At 48.2% G+C, this 22,364-nt stretch overlaps 1 long non-coding RNA gene across 1 annotated transcript; it reads right to left on the bottom strand.

Moving 5' to 3' along the window:
* Window positions 1–14,758: 14,758 nt before the first annotated feature.
* LOC125550999 lies at window positions 14,759–20,023 on the bottom strand. Its single transcript, XR_007302159.1, has 3 exons — window positions 20,013–20,023; window positions 17,878–17,879; window positions 14,759–14,839 (listed from the first exon to the last, which is right to left on the bottom strand). It is a non-coding gene; the product is annotated as an uncharacterized LOC125550999 (long non-coding RNA).
* Between the last annotated feature and the right edge of the window lie 2,341 nt (window positions 20,024–22,364).

The raw sequence follows: 22,364 nt of genomic DNA, 5'->3' as shown, positions 1-22,364 counted from the left end.
GAGATGAAGGTCACAGCAGTCGGACCATTCAAACTCTTGATTGGCTTTGCCTCTATCCACTTGGTCAACTTGTCCACTGCAACAAGTAAATGAGTCAAACCACCTCGCGCCGTCTTGAATGGTCCGACCATGTCCAGGCCCCAAACAGCAAAGGGCCAGGCAATAGGAATAGTTTTGAGTGCCGAAGCCGGCTGATGAGGCTTAGAGCGGAACTTCTGGCACCCCTTGCATTTTTGGACTAGAGACTTGGCGTCTTCAAGAGCAGTCGGCCAGAAGAAGCCATGGCGGAAAGCTTTGGCGACGAGTGCTCTTGAAGCCGCGTGATGGCCACATTCGCCTTCATGGATGTCTTTGAGGATTGCCTAGCCTTGCTCTGGCTCCTCACACCGCTGGTGAATACCAGTGATGCTGCGCCTTACGAGCTCTCTATTGATGATGGCGTACGCTGCCGCCCGGCGTTGTACTTGCGGAGCCGAGATCTCATCGACTGGCAGCTCTTTGTTCACCATGAATTTGAGGATGGGCTCGGCCCATGAAGGTGCTGCAATTTCTGCAACCGCCAAGACTGCGACTTGGACGAGGGTGGCTGGGCCGGGAGGTGGCGGGTTGGAGTCGGTAGCTGCTTGCTGTGTTGATGAAGTCCCCGGGCAGAATGGCGCAGTCCCCGGGCCAGGCTCCGAAGTCTCTGGGCCGGGCTCCGCAGTCCCTGGGCCGGGTGCGACTGCCACGATCCCCGCGACGCCTGCCGGAATACTCGCGCCGTCTGCGGGGGCTCTTGAGTCGGATCCGACTACTTCAGGAGGAGCCGACACGAAAATGGAGTCTGACTCCGGTGATGGCTTGACAGACGGCTTGAGGAGGCGCTGGAGGGCGACGCCGGACGGTATCGCCTGACGGGTGGAGCCGATTCGTGCCAGGGCGTCTGCTTGGTCGTTGTTGTTTCTTGGCACATGGAGAAACTCGCATCCCTCGAAATACCCACTGAGTTGCTGTACGAGGAAGCGGTAGCTCGCCTTGTTTGCGTCTTTGGCATCCCAATCGCCTGACGACTGTTGGACCACCATGTCGGAGTCACCATAGCACAGGATCTGGCGAATGCCGAGTTCTTTGGCTAGCTGGAGTCCGTGAATGAGTGCCTCGTACTCGGCGACGTTGTTGGAGGCGGCAAAATGGATTTGCAGCACATACTTGAGCTTGTCGCCCTTGGGAGAGGTGAGGACGATGCCGGCTCCCAAGCCGGTGCACATCTTGGAGCCGTCGAAGTGCATTTGCCAATGGGTGGAGTCGGGCGCTGGTGGTAGATACTGGGTTTCAGCCCAGTCAACGAGGAAGTCAGCCAGCGCTTGTGACTTGATGGCGGTGCGAGGCTGGTAGTAGATGGTGTAGGGGGACAAATCTATGGCCCACTTGGCCACTCGTCCCGAAGCATCTCGGCTGCCGATGATCTCGGCTAGAGGAGCCGTGCAGACCACAGTGATTGGATGTTCTTGGAAGTAAGGATTCAATTTCTTGGCAGCAAAATGCACACCATAGCACATCTTCTGATAGTGGGGGTAGTTTTGCTTGGAGGTCGACAGTACTTCACTCAAATAATATACCGGTCTCTGAACTGGTAGTGCTTTGCCTTCCTCCTTGCGTTCTACTACAATCACCGTGTTGACCACTCAGCTGGTGGCGGCGATGTAGAGGAGCATGGGCTCCTTAGGAGTTGGAGCAGCCAGAACAGGTGGAGTTGCCAGCATCTTATTTAGTTGGACAAATGCTTTGTCCGCCTTGTGGTTCCACTCGAAAAAAGTGGTCTTCTTCATGAGTTGGTACAGGGGAAGAGCCTTCTCGCCCAGCCAACTGATGAATCGGCTGACGGACGCCAAACAGCCGGTGGATTTTTGTACGTCCAACAGTCGGCTAGGTATCTCCATCCTTTCAATTGCCTTGATCTTCATACGGTTGCATTCTATGCCGCGTTCGGAGACCAGGAAACCAAGGAGCTGGCCGGCTGGTACTCTGAAGACGCACTTCTCCGGGTTGAGCTTGATCTGAAATTGGCGCAAGTTCTCGAAGGTCTCCCTAAGGTCTTCCAGCAGTGTTCCACGCTTCTCCGTCTTTACCACCACATCATCCACGTAGACGTGAGCATTTCTGCCGAGCTGCTTGAGGAGACACTTCTGCATGCATCGTTGGAAGGTAGCGCCGGCGTTCCTCAAGCCGAACGTTATGGTTAGGTAGCAGAAAGCTCCAAACGGCGTCATGAAGGCAGTCTTCAGCCTGTCTGCTGGGTTTAACTTGATCTGGTGATATCCTGAATATGCATCCAAGAAACTCAACAGCTCGCATCCGACTGTGGAGTCTATCATTTGGTCGATCCTTGGCAAGGCGAATGGGTCCTTGGGGCATGCTTTGTTGAGGCTTGTGTAGTCAATACACATTCGCCATTGCTTGTTCTTCTTCAGTACCAAGACTGGGTTGGCCAGCTATTCTGGGAAGAATACTTCCATGATGAAGCCGGCTGCGAGCAGCCGGGCTATCTCTTCTCCAAAAACTCTCCTCTTCTCTTCTAACAAGCGGCGTAAAGGCTGTCTGACTGCTTTGGCATCAGATCAAACGTGTAATTTGTGCTCGGCGAATTCCGTCGGGACACCTAGCATGTCCTTGGGGGACCATGCGAAGATGTCTCGATTCTCACGGAGGAAATCGACGAGATCGCCTTCCTATTTGTTGTCGAGGTGGGCGCCTACGACAGCGTACCTCTCTGGGTGCTCCGGGTCCAAAGGTATCTTCTTTGTCTCCTTGGCCGGCTTGAACGAGCCCTCAGCTTCCGACTCTTTGGGATCAGGCGACATCTCTGGCTGCTTGCTTGCCATCGCCACAACTCGATCTAGCAGCCACTTCTCAGCTGCGATCATGAGGGACTCGGCCAGCCGACTACTCTTTGATGCGAAGGCGGACGACTTCTTGTAGTCGCCAGTTATGGTTAGAATCCCTTTGGAACTCGGCATCTTTATCTTGAGGTTGGCATAGTGGGGACGGCCATGAAATTGGCCAGGGCTGGCCGGCCAAGCAGTGCATGGTATGGGCTCTCTAGGTCCACCACCTCGAACCATATTGACTCATGGCGGAAATGATCTTTGTCTCTGAAGAGGACGTTGATCAAGATCTTGACGATTGGCGAGCAGGAAAGGCCAGGGACTATGCCATGGAACACCATCCGGCTGGACTGCAGTTGCCTCTGCCTGATTCCCAACTTCTCCATGGTGTCTTTGTACAAGATGTTGATGCTGCTGCCGCCGTCTATCAGGACTCTGGAAAAATGAGCAGCTCGCTTGTCCGTGGCAAAGGTGGCGTCCAAAACCAAAGCATAGGAGCCGGGTCTGGGCATTACTTTGGGGTGGTCAGCCCGACTCCAGCTGATGGGCTTCTCACACCAGTGCATGAACTCTAGGGCGTCAGTTGCTACTGCATTCACCTCCTGCTGCTGCATCCGTCTGCTACGTCGATCGTCGGCCACACTGGTGAACACGACATATGCTCCCTGCTCTTCTGGGTACTCGTCTTGCACTGCGCCGACTGGTCAGACCGCCGGCTGCTTGGGCGAAGGGGGAGGCGGCTGCCCAGCAAGTGGGGGAGGCAAAAGGCCGTCTCCCTTGGCGATCCTAGTGAGCCAGTGGCATTTCCGAGTGGTGTGGTTGGACGGCTTCGCGCCACTGTGGAACTTGCAGGGTCCATCCAGAGTCTGCTCATATGAGAAAGCCGGCTGCCAGTTGGACTTGCCGCCCTTCTGACGTCTGGGCGGAGGCTGCCCTTCCGGCTGTTGGTCTTCAACTATTGCCACCTGCCGACTGGTGGAAGTCGGCGGGGGGGGGGCTTTACGCTTGTGGTCGTTCTGCTGTTGACACCGACTGGTGTCTCCGGCTGTGGTTCGGGGAGCCCGAGGAGCCAATTTGCCGGTTGCGCTGACTTGAATCTCCGTCTTCTTGGAGGAGTCAGCCGTGGTGTATTTGTTTGCTATGATCAGCAGCTCGTCGAGGGTTTCCGGGTCATCGCAGAGAAGCCTGTGCTTGAGGAGGGTGCCCTCTCGGCATCCTGTAGTGAAGTACTCAATAGCCTGCACCTCATGCACGCCCTCGCAAGAGTTGCGGAGCTCGGCCCAGCGCGTGAGGTAGTCGCGAGTTGACTCGCTGGGTCCCTGCACGCACAAGGAGAGCTGGCGGGGTTTGGGAGGTCGCTTGTACGTGCTGGTGAAGTTGCGGATGAAGGCGTCGGTGAAGTCGACCCAACTGTTGATGCTGCGGGGCCTTAAGCTGTTCAGCCACGTCCGGGCTGTGCCCTGGAGCATGAGTGGAACGTACTTCACAGCAACACGCTTGTTGCCGTTTGCTATACTGACGGCCGTGCAGTAGTCGACCAGCCAGTCCTCCGGCTTAACGGAGCCGGTGTACTTGGGTGTGTCTCTGGGGAGCGTGAACCCTTTGGGGAAGGGCTCGTCTCGGATGCGGGGACCAAAACACGACAGACCCAATTCATCTTCTTCCACAAGCGCCAGGGACCGGTGGAGACGGTCAATCCAATGGCGGGCGTCGTTCTCACCGACTCCCTCTCGGCGGTCAAGGCGGTCGCCGAGCGTCGGGTGATCAACAGGCGGCGGGGAGACTCGCCTTTCCCTCCGAGGGGGTGGAGGCGGACATTCGTCCCGTCGTTCCACTGTTCTTGGGCGGCCGTCTCGGTCGCGCTCTATGGTGATGCGAGTCCGACTACGGCTGGCAGCCAACTCCTTGTCTTTCCTTCCGCGGACGCCGCCAGTCGGCGTCCGAGACTCTGTGCCTTGCTCTCGGCGCGGCAGCAGGTTGTCATTCCGTTGGCGCTGTGCATCAGTGTGGCAGCCGGCCTCGTTCTGCTAAGCAGCCGCGTCAAGGAGTCGCTGGACGCGCCCCGTCATCAAGCGACGCTCTTCGCCCTCGAACTTGTCCAGCTCGTCCGCCGCCGCCTGGGCGACTCGAATATTCTCCGCAGGTGTGGCGTAGATGGGGCGATTCGCCCCGAACAGATCGGCGATAGCCGCGCCGCGCTGCTGGACCATGCCAAGGCGGCTAGGCCCACCTGGAGTCGGCGTGCCGCCTACCGCGCGGTCCATCTCGCGCTGGTAGGCTTCTGACAGGCGTCTCATGCTGGCCAGCTTTTTGGTTCCTTCGAATAGCTGAAGGTGGCGTGCCTCCAGCGTCTCAGCGTCGGCATCTTCAGGGATGGGCGCTGCTAGGTCTTGCAGCACCGCGTGGAGCGGGTCGTAATCTCCCCCGCCGGAGTGCTCTCCATGACCGATGACAAGTACTTTCGTGACGGTGCTTCCGCCGCTCTCCGCGCGAGGAAGCGGCTCGTCTTAGACCATCACGTTGGTGGGGAACGTGTCAAGTGACACGGTGTCGGAGTCGACCAACATCGGATCAGTGGAGCCTACAGACTCCAAGTCCCCAGCTGGCTCGCTAGCGACGTGAAGTTGATCGTGGGGCCCGCGAGGAGGCTCTCAGGGCCGCCTATGCCCGCGTTGAATGCGGGCTCGTCGGAGAGGCGAACCTCGCCTACAAGGTCGGCGAGGCAACTGGTCGCGCAGGTGATTTCAGCGCCATGCAGCGCGTCGGCGCAGACTCCGTCTGGCGTGCTGGGCTGGATACGCTCGCCAGGGAGGAAAAGGGTTCCCATCAAGAACAGGTCTCCGGACGACGGTGCACTAGGCCCCACGGTGGGCGCCAAATGTCGGGGTTTGGGTGCGACATATGCCAATGGATGGCTTATCATGGTGGGGGCGAGTAGAACGTCGCCGGTGCCTGGAAACGGGATGAGGGGTAGACACGAACGCCGGCGAACTTTACCCAGGTTCAGGGCTCTCCTAGGAGATAAAACCCCTAGTCCTGCTCTGCGGGGTCTCCGCATAATCAGTAAGACAAAGTGAGTACAATGGTGCTCCTCGAGCTCTATCTGTGGACAAGAGGAGACTAGGCCAGCTCTCCTCCTTCTCTAAGGTTTGGTCTAGTTCTAATGGATCGGAACCCTTTGCATGGGTGCCCTGGGGTGGGTTTATATAGGCCTACCCCCCAGGGTTACAATGGTAAACCGACTAGGCGCAGGGCCCAATTGTTAGTCTCTTCGCCTGCCGGCCTTTCTGCCGACTGCTGGGGCCCGCTGGCTGGTGGGCCCCGCCGACTGGTCTGGTATGGAGCCGACAGGCCGTACCCGACGCTTGTGGGTCTTGCCGGCTGCCGATTACTATAGCCGTGCCTCTAATGACGCAGACTTGGTCATGGGGTCATGGCTACAGCTCCGCCAACTGGCGGGCGATTACTGTAGCCACTCCCCGTCTCGTGTGGTTAATGGCGTGTGGGACCTGTGGGAGGGGCTGGCTGACTTCCGGGAGCCGGCTCCCCTCGGGTCCGACTGGTGGCGCTCTTGCCGTCTTCTGGACTCTCGCTGACCGGTAGGGCCCATCATCCATGGACCGTACCGACAGGCCGTCGTGGGTGCAGGACTCCGCCCACTATTGCTGATGTCAGGGATGGCACAACAACAGTGCCTCGCCGGATGGAGATCTCCGTTGGTACGACGCACTATGGCCTAGCCATCCCATGGAAAGGGGAGGGAGTGGGCTTTACTATTGTCACTCCCCGTCCCATCCCCCCCTTATGAGGGCATGGCCTTTGTTGGTGTCGTGGGCCGACTCCCCGTGGTCGGCTTCTCTGGGAGCCACCAGGCGGGAGTCGGCCCGTCTTGACCTCGCCTCCAGGACTCGGCCGCATGCGGGCAGTTGGCTGTTCCTTTAGCCGGCCTCTGGAAGGCGGCTCTCCATCCTCGTGTCTTGAGGGGCGCGGTCAACCCCGATGTCTTGAAAGGTTCTGGGCCTCGGGTGAGCCTACCCGTGGCCCAGTACTCCGACACCGAGCACTACTGGCCGTTGGATATCATCAACATTCCAGCAGATCTGCCACATGTACAATTTAGAAGACTCCATGGTTGAACTTAAGCATAATGCACAAACCTCAAAACACAAGCACTTCTCATTTGTTCTAGAATCTTCTATATCATAATTGATTATTTTTTTCTAAATGAATTGCCATTATTTGTTTCTTACTTTATGATTTACTCCCTCCGTTCCAAAATAGATGACCCAACTTTGCACTAACTTTGTACAAAGTTAGTGCAAAGTTGGGTCATCTATTTTGGATCGGAGGGAGTACAATGCACAACCCCATGAATCTTAACATTTTTATAAAACTTATTGATTTTGAATGAGATGAACTATAAGAACTAAGTGAACATCTACATCATGCATATATGACTCAAAGCTTTACATCCTATAGTGTGTATTTATTCATAATTTGGTTTCGAAATCTCATGCGTTCAATACACGTGTACCTTACTAGTTTTGAGTAGAGTAGCAAATTTCACGTGGCCCCGGGTATATGAAAATGCAGGCCCAATGCATCATTGCCTTTTTGTCGAACCTACGTCCACAATTTTTTGTACGTACTATATCTCCACTGGTCCCCGAACCCAAAATGCTGCCTCGTTCCCATAAAACCAAGTGACCCACACATATTTAAGGCGTCGGCTCGAACCCGTTTACTACGACGTGGCCCCGCACGCCATAGTACTCCTACAAACCCTACCGCCGCACTCATCATCGGTTTTCTTCAAGAGGACGAGGGAGAAGCCGATTTGTAGTGGAGGCGCTTTCAAAAAAAAGGATCTGTAGTGGAGACCCCTACCCTAGGGTACCCTAGGTAGCTGCCGCATGCATCATTGTTTTCTCTTTTCTTTATGCTCTTGCGCCCTAGAGTGAAATGATGGTTGCTTCGTCCGTCCAGCTTAATGTGGGAAAGGCGGGGCTTTGTGATTTGACCCCTCGTCGCTCATTTTCTACTACTGCGGCGCTACGACCGGGGTGCCTCCAATTCCAACCACTGCTCCGAACTGTAATTTGGTGCATCACACGTGGAACAAGACGGTGGATGAGCCACATGTCGGCCAAAGGGGTCCCGTTAAGTGTGTCGCCATTTCGTGTGCGGACTGACCCTACTTGAGTTGCTACGCCAACACGACAGGAGCAGCCTACCACTTAGTTTTGCTCCTTGGTGAATCCTGACTATATTGATCTAAAAAGATACGTGCTGAACTACCCTCTCCGTCTCGGTTTTTTTATTTTTAGGCGTCTCGGTTTATAGGGCCTACACGTAGTTCTAGGTCATCCATTTGACTAACTAAATATGAGTTACTATGTCACAAAAAGTATATCATTGGATTCTTAAGCGTATGTAGTTGTATTTAAATGTCGAGGGCGGGGCTTTTCCTGCGCGGTAGGCGGCGGGGCAGTTCCGCCTAGTCAGTTCGATAGAGATGGGAGAAGACGAGGGAGTAGGCTGGTGTAAACGTAGGGCTGTGTGATTTGACAGCGAGTTACTGCTGGACAGGTGGGGCCCCGTGATTTGACTTGCCATTATCATTTTAAATGCGGCACTATGACCGGTGTGAGTCTCCCAGATTCCTGACCACCTCCATACAGGTGCCTCTCCCAATGCTCCACCATGTAGTAGAGGCTGTCTCTTGCATGAGAGCCCACTTCTCCACTTTTTCCTTGCCTCTCTTTCCTCCACATATGCAAAAATGCCATGTAAAGCACACTATTGTACTTACTTTTACTTGCTCCTACAGGTGCTTAAGCTTGCCACATAAGCATAAAGTCTGATGTGGCAAGTTAATCAAGAAGAGAGAGACTAGTTTGGTGACCCAAGGAAGAAACGGTGCTAAGCGCGTGTACCTAGGTGAAAAGACAATTTTGAGTCTATAGATAATTAAATGAAGCAAACTTAGCAACACCATTTCATTGGAAGAGGGCACTCCTTGGCAAATGCAACAAATACACGCGCTTAGCACCGTTTCTTCCTTGAGTACGAAGAAAGAGATAGAGAGGAGTAAAAAAATACACTTATAGCCAACCTTGTTGTAGTATGAGTGACTAAGTGATGACTATGTATGACATGCCAACATCAGATAGCCTAAAGCACCGTGTTAAATCTCCAAGGGCGCGACCGCGCGAGCGACGCGACGGTCGTGGTAGGCGCGACCATGATACGGGCTCCTGGCAGCCCTTGGATCTGAGATCAAACGGTCGCATGCTGAGTTGCTGAAAATTTGCAGAATAACCCTCCAGGATAGGATATTCACCCATAGGTCTAGAATCACGCCATGCAACCGTTCGATCTCAGATCCAAGGGCTCTCGGAAGCCCGTATCATGGGAGAATGGAAAGACACTACCCTGCCGTTCGCACGCTGGCAGTTCGCTCCTACTCGTCCCCGCACGTCCTTCAATACTACAGCGGTTCGCTCCTAGTCGTCCCGTCCATTCACATTACGGTAGTTCCACTAATCCTAACCCTCCTCCCAAATCCATGGCATCCCAAATCTCCACGATCGGCGGTGAGTACAAGGTTAGAACCATCAGCGGCGATGAGTTCGACGTCATCTACACCTGTTCTTCCGCGACGGTGAAAGGATGCCTTTCTCGCTTCAGACGCATGTTCGAAAACTCAGATGATGAGTGGGTCGCTGGGCTAGATGTTGAGTACACCACAATCCTGGGACCAGAGAAGGATCTAAAGGACGAAGAGAGGAAGAAGCCCGCCGTGATCCAGGTTTGCTTAGATAATGTTTGCTTGGTCTACCACATATGCCATGCCGACGTTGAGTGCCAGGATTTTAAGAACTTCCTCAAGGAAAAACAGTGAAATTCGTTACTGTAGACTTTAAGAACGACAGGGATGTCCTGCGTCGGATAGGTCTCGTTGTAGGCAACCCCTTCGACCTCCAGAAGAATCGGCTGGTATCCTCTCGTCATCCTTCAATGCTGACCCTGGCAGGAGCCATGGTTCATCCTTCGTACGGTAAACTGGAGAAACCTCCATACACGTTTCATCGTCATGCATGGCAGCAGAATGTACTAGATATAGACCACATCCACTACGCTGCAATGGACGGCTACCTTTGCTTCAATATCTACAAGGGTTGGATGAAGAGCAACAGCCAAGTGTGCGGTTCAAGCAAAGAAGTATCGGCCAAGAGGAAGAGGGACAAGGACGAAGTTGAGATGTGGACGAGGACTCCAAGTAAGGTAGCAGTGTCGTTGCTCATGGTGGTTCTAGTGAAGTGTCTACCAGAATAGTTGCAAAGTTTAATTTCAGGTGTGCTTAATTTAATTTGAGGGGTGTGTTGTGCTGAGCCCCCAGCAGAACTATGTTATGTTTCTTCTCGTTACTTTAACTCTTCAGTACGTACATACTAGTATTTCTTACATTTCATCTTTTAGTTGGTATAGTACTACCACTCGTTTCTTCACATTATATACATACAATATATATGGCCAACATCATATAGCCAGCAGTTTAGTTGTCAAAGAATTTCAGGGTGCTTAGTTTTGTCAAAGAATTCCAGGATGCTTAGAGGGTGCTTGGATCCAAGGGACTTATTTTAGTCTTACTAAAAATAGTCTCTTTAAGAGGCTAAAGTTCCAAGCACCCCTGACTAAAGAGGGGCTAAAACTAGTCTTGAGACTAAATTTTTTTAGTCAGGGGTACCCCAACTAAAATGTGGATTAGTCCTCTCTCTACTCATTTAACTCCTCTCCTTTAACACAGGCGAGTTCTGGATTGGAGGGTTTGGAGGATAATAAATGCTCATTAACTTGATTTTAACCTTTTTAGTATTTGGATCCAAGCATGGGTGAGGCTAGCATGTTTTAGTCCCACTACTTTTAGTCATGGGACTAAAACGTATCCAAGCACCCTCTTAGTTTTATTTGAGGGGTGGGTTGTGCTGGACACCATTATTGTGACTAGCCTTTTTAATAGTACTACATGCATAATTTGGCGACGAGCGCTCTCTATATGTACCACCTTTTTTTAATTTCAAGTTTTGCTCCATGGCGCAATCCATCGATAGTACTGCTGTACAAAAGTATACATTTTTTAAAAGGCCAGAGTACTGTTCATCACATATATAGCCAGTTAAATTCTCAACCTAGAACGATGTGCATTCCATGTAGTAAACAGATACGGAGGAAGTTTAGTAAAAATGAGTTGATTTTACCGAGCGATTAGTGGGGGAGCATGGCCTGTCATGCGGTCCCACGTGTCATGATGTACCAAGGCGATGCGCGTGTCCCTCTTGAGTTAGAAGCAATACTAGTATGTGGTTTGAGATGATGGCGAACCGAAGTGTGAAATAATGGTTGCTTCGTCCGTCTGGGAAAGTGCGGCATTGTGATTTGACGTCTCATTGCTCATTACTACTACTGGGCCGGTACGAGTGATGTGCGTCCCCCCTGCTGTTCTACACTGTTATTTGGTGCTTGACACGTCGACCCGGTTGCTATATGTCCCACATGTCGGCGACAGGAAGTACAGAATTCATGAAAGGGAGCGTCGACAGAGCAGTATACTACAGAATTCATGAAAGGGAGCGACTTAGTTTTGGAAAATCTATTTTTACGGAGTATGTACCCAGTAGGGTTTATAGGGCTCATCTAAAAAACATTCGTTTTTCCGTTTGATAAGTCTCAATTCTACTATACTAGTAGTAGTACCATTACATGTTGGATTTCGAGGTGCGTTAGATCACCCGACGCAAGCAGTGTCTAGAGGAAACTAACCAATGCATGTACAAGTTCATGGAAATTTAGTGGTCATTCATGCATTCGTTCTAATTAATGCCTCGGTAAACATAACTTCTTGAGAAAAACGAGCGTACTAATTACTTGTGCAAAATACGAAATTAATTCGACCACTCACCATCTACCTTGGTTGGAGAGATTTTGAAATTGAGCCATAAACTTGAAAGGAGGGAGTAGTAACTTTTGTCTCGATTACTATTTGTGGCCTTGTATAGATGCAAAATGTATTTTTTATAGTGGCCTTGTATAAGTAAATGGAGGGAGTACTAACCAAAGTACGTAGTAGGGACGAGGAGTAAACGGAGGGAGTAGTAAAATTTTCTCCTCGTGCAGCGAGCCACCGCGCGCGTGGGCGAGGGAGCAGACGTAAGGCGTACTAGTAAGCAAGCTTCACCTCATCCTGCGAGCCACCGCACCCGTGGGCGGGGGAGACGGCGTACTAAGCAAGCTTCTCCTCGTTCTGCGAGTTGACGGGACACATCAAAAGTACTCCAGTGTATGGAGCCTTGCATCTAAGGTAGGCCCCACATGGTTTGCCTCTTTTTTTAATTTAACATAACGCGTCAAGTCGCAATTTGTTTGTTCACCCGTGGTAGACAATCCTCCCTCCACCAAGTGGACAACCAGTACACGTGCCAAATTACCACACGGGCTGCCTTTTTCATACATAAATGAGCTCCACCGTGTACCCGCGCGGGTGTGGTTGGGAAAGAGACGGGAGTACGTGCGCCGTGCGTGCACCTCTTCTCTTCGTGCATGTCCCCCACCTACGTGGGTGTGTGTGAGAGAGATACAAACCTAGACATAATGCGCCGTCCATCCCCATGCCTCCGCCCAGTCCGACCACCAGTCACCACCACGCCCCACTCCTTGCGGTGTCCTTTCCTAGTGACAGTAGGGGCAACAAGGCACGTATTGTATTGTTGCCATCAAGGATAACAAGATGGGGTTTTCATCATATTGTATGAGTTTATCCCTCTACATCATGTCATCTTGCTTAAGGCATTACTCTGTTTTTAACTTAATACTCTAGATGCATGCTGGATAGCGGTCAATGAGTGGAGTAATACTAGTAGATGCAGACAGGAGTCGGTCTACTTGTCTCGGACGTGATGCCTATATACATGATCATACCTAGATATTCTCATAACTATGCTTAATTCTGTCAATTGCTCAACAGTAATTTGTTCACCCACCATAGAATACTTATGCTCTCGAGAGAAGCCACTAGTGAAACCTATGGCCCCCGGGTCTATCTTTATCATATTAATCTCCTACTACTTAATTATTTCCTTTACTTTTTTACTTTGCCTTTATTTTACTTTGCATCTTTATCACAAAAATACCAAAAATATTATCTTATCATATTTATCAGATCCCACTCTCATAAGTGGCCGTGTAGGGATTGACAACCCCTTATCGCGTTGGTTGCGAGGATTTATTTGTTTTGTGCAGGTGCGAGGGACTCACGCGTAGCCTCCTACTGGATTGATACCTTGGTTCTCAAAAACTGAGGGAAATACTTACACTACTTTGTTGCATCATCCCTTCCTCTTCGGGAAAAACCAACGCAGTGCTCAAGAAGTAGCATAGGACAACAATATTGCTTTCATTTATTTTGAGTTCTTTCTTTGTTGAGATGGAAATCGGCGTTCTTTCGAAAAGGGCTAGGTAGTTTGCACGCAGGCAAAACTTCTTCATGAAAGGTCAAAAATAGACTTGGATTTCATGGGTTTCTTAATGACTAGTCGTTCGTTTAAAGCCCTAAGAAACCGGCAAAGAAAGCGGCTGTTTCTTTTCGAATGACCTTATTTCGAGAATCATCTAACCGACAAATCCGTAGCCCACGTGAGTCGCTACCTCCCTCTCGCCAAAATGGGATGAATCTTCTCATGTAGCTTTTTGATTATTCAGGGCGCAGCGAAGCCAATTTCCATCAAGGCAAGGGGGGTAAATAAGGGGGAAGAGGAGTTGTAACAATAGAAAAGAGAAATGACTATAAGGAACCAACGATTCTCTCTTCTTAAACAACCTATATACTCCACACTTAACCAGCATTTGATAGATTATTCAACCCCGAGCAATCTTAGTTATTGGTGGGGGTTCGGTTCGTTAGCAGGTATTTGTTTAGTCATTCAGATAGTGACTGGCGTTTTTTAGCTATGCATCACACACCTCATGTGGATCTAGCTTTCAACAGCGTAGAACACATTATGAGAGATGTTGAAGGGGCTGGTTGCTCCGTTATATGCATGCTAATGGGGGCAAGTATGTTTCTCATTGTGGTTCACCTTCATATTTTTTGTGGTCTATATCATGCGAGTTATAGCAGTCCTAGGGAATTTGTTCGGTGTCTCAGAGTTGTCATATTCCTATTAATGATTGTGACAACTTTTATAGGATACATACCACCTTGGGGTCAGATGTGCTTTTGGGGAGCAATAGTAATTACAAGCTTAGCTAGCGCCATACCAGTAGTAGGAGATACCATAGTGACTTGGCTTTGGGGTGGTTTCTCCGTGGACAATGCCACCTTAAATCGTTTTTTATTCTGCATCATTTACTCCCCCTTATTTCAATAGGTGCCAGTCTTCTTCATCTGGCCGCATTGCATCAATATGGATCAAATAATCCATTGGGTGTACATTCTGAGATGGATCTTGTAGGTCGGGTAGCTTCTGCTATCTTTTTTCCATTTGGATTTTTTTGCTCCTAATGTTTTGGGGCATCCCGACAATGATATACCTGCTAATCCGATGCCCACCACGCCCCATATTGTGCCGGAATGGTATTTCCTACCGATCCATGCCATTCTTCACAGTATACCTGGCAAAGCAGGAGGTGTAGCCGCAATAGCACCAGTTTTTATATCTCTCTTGGCTTTACCTTTTTTTAAAGAAATGTATGTGTGTAGTTCAAGTTTTCGACTGATTCACCAAGGAATATTTTGGTTGCTTTTGGCGGATTGCTTACTAGTAGGTTGGATCGGATGTCAACCTGTGGAGGCACCATTTGTTACTATTGGACAAATTCCTTCTGTCTTTTTCTTCTTGTTCTTTGCCATAACGCCCATTCCGGGACGAGTTGGAAGAGGAATTCCAAAATATTACACGGATGAGACTCATCGCACCCTTTTCTCCTTTTGGCCATAGCCATATAATGAACATGACTATTTCTCCTTTTGGCCATAGCCATAGAAGAAGCTTATCCTCCAAAGTGGAGGGAGGGAATCTCAGGATTCCTATAACCCTGCTTATATCGATTTTTTAAGAATTCATTTAGGGTTTTCCCCGGGTTTGGTACCAAATCTGGATAAACTCGTTTTGGTTCTTAAACCAGAGGAAATTCTATTTCTGGCTTTTTGCTTCCCGCGGGATGCGAACATGTTTAATTGCACCTAAAGAATATTCCAAAATATGATTCAAGAAGCAACGATGGCGAAGGAAGAAAACAGAAACAAGCCTCCGGTGGAAGGTTGTGAAGATCGTCGTATGACTGCGGAGGAAAGTCCAAAAATGCTGGAAGCATTTTCTTTCCTATGGGATAAAAAATGAATTGGAACTATTGAGTGGTGTAGGTATCCATCTTAGCAAATAGAGATACCGAGGCCCACCAACCTACTACTTGTTGGTTTGGTGGGGAAAGATGAGTGTATGAGGGCTTCTTTCACTTGTTTGTTTTCCTACAACGGTATCTCCGAACTCAATGACTCCCACGGTTCGTAGCGATAGCGAATTCATACGAGGACTACAAAGCGAATAATTGCATTCCTTCCAGGAGGTCGAGCGCACACTTTCCTCGGTTTAGAATCAAGGGACAAAGATAGATCCTCGGTAACGGCAAAGGGGATAGCCTTGCTTTTGAACATTTATGTGCATATATTTTCATTAGATGTGCAATCGAAATCAGTAGGAGAGAAACTTTCATCCCTATATTTCCACTGAAATGGAATTAGCGATACCTTTGCTTTTAGTTTGAATTCATGAATCCTGTTTCTAGTGGCGAGTAACTACTACGAAAGGTATGGAAAACAGGAAAGGCAAAGCACAAGAAAGAAGGATATATTTAATAATGTCATCCTTGTTTCCGTTCCACATTCAACTTGTCGAGGCTTCTGCTCGTAACGTCACTCACTGGATCAAATCAAAGGGCCCGGTTTCTGCTCCTCGGCAAAGGCAAAGTCAATTCAATAGGAATCCGAATCCTAAAAGGCAAGACCCAAACCACCGTTCGATCAACAGTTCTTCTTTCACTTCCATCTCCCAGCATCTCATTCCCCCACCCCGTCGTCGAGAGCAGCCAGCCCTTCTCAATAGAATCCATGTGCCATTGCCTGAATGTCAATCTGCCCCTCCTGTCCGAAAAGAAGCATATCCGAATAAAGGTACCAAGGTAACCCTTAGAGTCAAAGCATTTTTAGCTATTAAGGACTTACTGAAAAAGGCTCAAAAATAGGAATCAGTTGGAGGAAACTAAGGACCAGGTTCACATTATCAGTGAGCGCGGATAAGAACATTTCCTGGAATTCCACATCCCATATTGACTCTACCATCCCTAATGTTGGCCACTAAGTCCAATCTGACCTATCTCAAATAAGATCTTTTAGGATCAATTGGTTAGGCATCCCTCTTCTTTGTTTGCATAGGGCCACTAGCCATCTAATGTTCGCTATCCTTCATCTTTCGATTAGCGAGATGATCTTAAAAAGGCCTGAAATTTGCCTTTCTTAAGACCCCGTTGAACATATTTTCAAAATGTTCCATCATAGGGTATAAGTAGAATCTTCATAGACCAAAAAACACAGTCAAAGTCAAACTTTTGTCGGTGCCACATGTTTGTGTTTGAAGAAATGGAGTTTCGTTGTTCGTCACATGAAGCTCTGCAATTAGGGATCAGCCTCACAAATATGCTCCTCGAGCTTTGAAACCGTCTTCTTTGTGGACTCGACTATAGGCTATATATCCATGGCTTGTTGAGATCCCCTTCCTCCTTCCTTTCTCACTAGAAAAAGCAGTAGTTGTCAATCAACGACCAGTTATCAATCAATCCGATGAAGGTAACAATATCCTCCTTGAAATCCATATAATCATTCCCTGGAAAATCAACCAGATTCTCCCTCCTCTTATGGCTCAAAGGCTCAACCTGGCTAGTAAGTCGGCATAGGAGAGGATCACTCATTCATCTTGTGGTGGGCTGGCTTACTACTCCTCGATATTAGCTCTCAAAAGTTAAGCAATTCTGAAATCAGTTTGTTGCCCTGCAAAGTCTTTGACCTTGGGTATATGAGTAGGATACTTAGGACAGTAGTGTCAATAGGCAGTAGGGCAAGCTGCCGGATTGACGGACAGTTATCAGGACAGTGGGTAAGCTACTTAGGCTAGGGAATAGGTACACAATGGTCAGATACGCGGGCAAGTCTCAATAACCAAAGTAGGAGTTGATGAGTGACTTTCTTCTTCTCTATTCCTTCTTACTGGACTGAACAGATTCCTTTCTGTAAACTGAGTTAATGGAGTCAAGAAAGACGCTAGTACAGTAGGCATTCTTATTCCGTGAAATAAGTCATTGGTAGGCAAGACTTTCTCTCGAGATTCAAAGCTTCGAGATGACTTTCGCAGATGTTCAATCTTGCGAGGCGTAAGAGCCAGATTTTTAGTACTCTCCCGACCTGTTAGAGGCCACCATAATAAGCGGAGATTGCTGGTTAAACGTTGCTCAACAAGACAGTAACCAACTTGAAAAAAGAGACCCTGGCATAACAAGTGGTGATCTCTGTACTAGAATAGAAGCCCTGCTAATTGTGAAGAACCCACAACCGGGAGCGTTAGCAACTGGATTTTACCACACTCTGTTATACCCTCCCTTGGGGGATGGCTTGGTGCTAATGTAGGACTTTCGGAGACCTTTCGCTTGCTGTTTTGGTCCAGCCTGAGTGGCCATAACTTCTACTGTGATTTAGTTTGGAGCGGTCTTTCTCTTGTTGTTCCATTGTTGCGCGTCCTATTCTGATATTTAGGACCAAGAGGTACTGGATTCTCTTTCGGATAGGCCCTAAAAGGAGAAGAAAGGCTGAAATGCCAACGTACGTCTGTCTATTCTCTAATTCACCCGATCCCTATCCGCTTTCCAAAAAGGAAGAATGCATGAACCACGACAGAGGAGAAAGGACGGCTCACCTGCCGATCTTTTACAAAACTATGCCAGAAAGGATATAAAGATTGACCGGTACAAAAGCCATCTCCATCAATCTACGCTCATTAAGGAGAGGGTTCCTTAGAGAATAAAATGGGGAGCAAACAAAAAAGATGTGTGGCTGAGGTGTTGGGAGCCCCCAATAGAGAAGGACGATGCGGAAAGGGATGATGGGAATACAAACCGGCCTGGACAGAAGAAGTAGACGAAAGACCTCCAGGCTGTGTCGTCATTCTAAATCCTGAAAAGAGAGCGCACATCCTGAGGAAGGCGCATCATGCAAAGGTTCCCATTTTTTTTTCCTTAGTTGACCCCGTGTTTCTATCAGATCCTAAGCTTCATCGGGACAAGCGCATAAACCATCCCATCCCGGTAGAGGGGACAGAGCAGCTCAGCGGGCTAATCGGTGACCTCATCTACCCGAAGACTTTATTTCTGATGTACTTTCTTAAGCAATAGGAGCTCCTTCATATGCCCTTGAAGGAGGGAATATTGGTACTGAAACGAGGTTTAAAGCTACCTTTTCCCATTGCCCACTTTGCCTTCGTACGACTTTCCTTGGCAAACTATCCCAAAAAATGAATGGTCTTTTTCAAAATCAAACTTGTTGTTTACTCATTGTGGCAAAACAAAACTCTCTTATTTTCCTTCGAGATGAATACCAATTTGATAGAGGTGGGGCATTTTCCATGAGGGGATTCGAGAATGTGGTCCCTCCTCTCTTTTGACCAGTCCTTGTCTTCTTTGTTTGATGATGGCGATAGCTCTTCTCTAGCCCGGCTAGATAACAAAACAATGAAATAGCATGCCAGTGTGGTGATAAATCTTCTTGATGAAATCTTACTGATTCGACTCGTGGACCTTTTCCAAAGAGTAGTGGCCTTCGTTCGAAAGGTGAAAACAACCAGTCAATACCTTATTGATTCAAAAGGGAATGCAGATGCAATCTACTTGGAATAAAGGGTCTTGTCATGTAGTTGACTTCATAATGAAGAGCCAGAAGTTTAATGTCACTAGCTTCATTCTTACAGAAATTTATCAAGCTAGAAAGAAGGGATTTCCACAAGAATTTTCTCTTTGCACCACACATCATGAGAATGATATTGAACAAGAGTCAGCTCAGCCTGCCTCTTCCTTTGCTCCCCATTTTTAGACTTCTACAAGTCAATCTTCTTACGATGGAAATCATGAAAAAGATCATTCGCTCTTACCTCATCTAGAGCAGACAAAACGTCTTTTGTTGTGCCTTTGGCATTTTCATTTTAGTACTGAAGCTGAGTAGATCAATCAGATGACCATGGGTATGAGTCTCTTGTTTCACCTTCAGGTGTCCCATTTCCGCATCCGTTCTTATAAGCGGTAGCGATCCGTTGACAAGAAATCACTTAGATTAATAAGGTTTTGTGACTATGAGTTGCAGAAAGCAGCGCAGCCAATGGCCTGGGCTTTGAGTGGTATGAATTGAATAAAATATCATAATAAGCACGGTCGATCAACATTGGGGTCAGCATTAAGAAAGAGAAACCATGGGATATGGCCACGATGGACTTTATTGAGGGCCTGGCACCAGGGAACTATACTCGCCAGGCCAAGCTACTGGTTTTATTTATAGAGTCAAGGGTGAGCATGTGACTGTGACTAAATAGCAGCATGCCTTTGGCTCGCAGTATTGAAAAAATATAAGAAGCACGGTAGTTGATCGAAGAATAGGTTCCCATCTTGGCACTCTCGCTCAGAGATTCTTTCCTTCTTTTTCCCTTGGTCGATACAAGGCCAATAGAGGATGATGACGAACTACGCCCATCGAGCGCTTCAAAACCGATTAACAATGGTGATTCAGTAAGTTGACTACTTTGTTCGCACTTTCTATTTGCGTAAGAAAAGTATGCTCCTTTCCCTCCTCCAACTGCCAGAGTTCACTAGCATGAAAGAAAAATAGATGGATTGAGCGACGGGACATTAACCTGGATTTAGCCCTCCTCTCTATTATCTACTATCTAGACCTCAGTTTAGAGCAAAGCGTGAACTTTGCTTCTAACCATCAATAAGATTGACTCGAACAAGACTGGGTTCCTATGAAAGTGAAAGGCAGGAGCTCTTGTATAAAAAAACATCCTTTTCTTTTGGTATCTCGAATGCCGGTTCGAGGGTGTGCTTTTAGGTCTTGATTGAGAGTGCTTCCTTTCGTGCCTTGGTTAGCCAGAACTAGAAATGCCGGGACTATGGGGAAGGGTCCCTCGGGCGAGATGGCTAAGCATGTATGACGAATTCTGTCTATCTGAAGATCTGAGAAAGGCGCTGATTACAACTCTGTCCTTGGATGGACCATAGGCCTGAGGCTAGGAGAGTGTAGTTCGAGCATTCTATTGCATGCTCGATCCATGATACGCAAATCAATCTCCTGTTTACTATTGATCTAATGACAGTTGATTGAGACTTGCCATTGTCGTCTTTCGAAAGCGAACTCTTATCTGGTTGCACTCGGGTTCTCCTGTCGACGGGAAGTGCTCGGTTCAGATAACTCCTGTTTCCGTGCCAGGATCAGCAGGAGGGGAATTTGAGGTTCTTGGTCCTCTGCGAAATCAGTCCGGCAGCTTGCTCTTTTCATGCATGACAGGTGCTCATTCTTTCGAATGGTGGTGTTGCCACTAATCTTTTTACCTAGGAATCGGTGGAATTCAAATCCCTTCGGACCTTGCTCGACACAGTGATCCTTAGTATGATGCTGATCTCTTAGGATGGAACGCTTTCTTAACGAGAAAGAGAGCTTAGCCTTACCCCTTAACAATTGGTTGACTGACCCCTTACCACACAACAATCAAACTTCTATGATTACCGCGACACCTATGTCGGCATGCATGCTTAGAGAAGTGGCTTTCTAAGAAACGGAAACTCTTACCTTGAAACTGCCAATTGAGGAAGGGTTGGAAAAAGATGAATCGGACTTGGCAGATTGAACTGTAGACTATAAAGAAGGAGGAAGAAAGCCCATAATTATCATGTATGACAAGGTTGTTCTTATCATGGTGAAACTGTTGGAAAAAGGTTACTGTGATTTTTCTATCTATTAGTTGACTACGGAGCTTCTTCGTCCCGACCTATCTATATGTGAAAAGCACTCCACCAGAATCCTCGTAGGAGTAAGTCGTGGATTACAAGTTGTCCCTTCCGAAAAGCTCATTTGCAATAGATATAGGGTTTACCAACCTCAGGAATGGACATAGACACCAGATCATTTTGATAGAAATGAGGTAGACTAGAAGCTGAAGCCAATAGACCAATGGAACTAATCAATCACTTGCTTTCCTGAACTGGACAACAGGATTTTACCAGCACTAGACTTGAATCGCGTCGATGACTCTAATCTTTAGAGACAGAAGCAGATGGGAGAAGGTTGGATATGGATCATGATCAAGTCTTCCTCGTAAGACACTTAAAGATCTTTGAGCAGCTCGAGAGATAAATCCATCTTCATTGGTACAAAATAACCTTCACCCCCCTTTTTTGTTTTGGGATGCTGGTTCCTGTCTATCAACTAAGGTTATAAATTGATTATATAAGAATCTAGTAGATCACACACCTATTGTATTTAGTGTGATCTCGTGGGGGAGTAAGGCAACGAGTGAGCTACGATTGAGACTCCTTACGGATGTTAGGTTTTTGAATCACCAATTCCATCGATCGAGAAAGTAACCAGCAGGCACGAGTAGACTGACTGATAGCAACAGCGAATCAACGCCCGACCCGGCTCTTTTGTCCTTTTGTTCGCAGAAGGGAGATCCTGTGCGCTAGCTATATCTGTTATGGATGGAGCCCTCACTCAACCGACCTGCTACCTAGAAATCCCCAATGCACCAATGTACCAAAGGCACTGTACTTTGAATAGGAAACACTTCCCTACTTCACTTCCTAATTAATAAAGTATGAGGTATTCGAGTACGAAGGTACTAGACCGTGATTCTGGTCCTGATGCGGACACACCTGTCGACAACAGAGAAGAGATTCAATTGAGAGTGGATAGCAAGATCGAATGAATGGATACTCTGAGATAGAACGAGAAAAAGAAAATTTGATCAATCCTACAAAAGCCTTACAAGGCAGGTAAACTTTATGTAGTATCTACAACAAAAAGAAGGTTAGAGAACTGGTTCCATCTACTTTATCCTTGGGCATGAATAACATGATTATTTCTCAATTTATAGGAATCGTTAACCGCAACTCTCCTTTTCAGGCTTGGATTGGTTTTTTGATGCAGTAGAGAAGCCATTTCCTTTGAACTTGGCCCATCGGACAGATATAGACATGGAGAAGCTCTTCAATGTCAATCTTTCACTACTTTGTTTGGACCTTGCTTCTTCACTTAATGCTTGCTTTCCGTCTTTCCTTTGCTGGGCCTACGATAGGCTGTACTCCAATACGAAATAAGATTGTACATGAAGGTTGGTGAAAAGCAAAAGAAGAAAT

The sequence above is a fragment of the Triticum urartu genome, chromosome 1, assembly GCF_003073215.2.
Source record: "Triticum urartu cultivar G1812 chromosome 1, Tu2.1, whole genome shotgun sequence".
NCBI lineage: Eukaryota > Viridiplantae > Streptophyta > Magnoliopsida > Poales > Poaceae > Triticum > Triticum urartu.
Note: the sequence above shows the minus strand (reverse complement) of the source record. Positions and strands in the feature narration are given on the sequence as shown.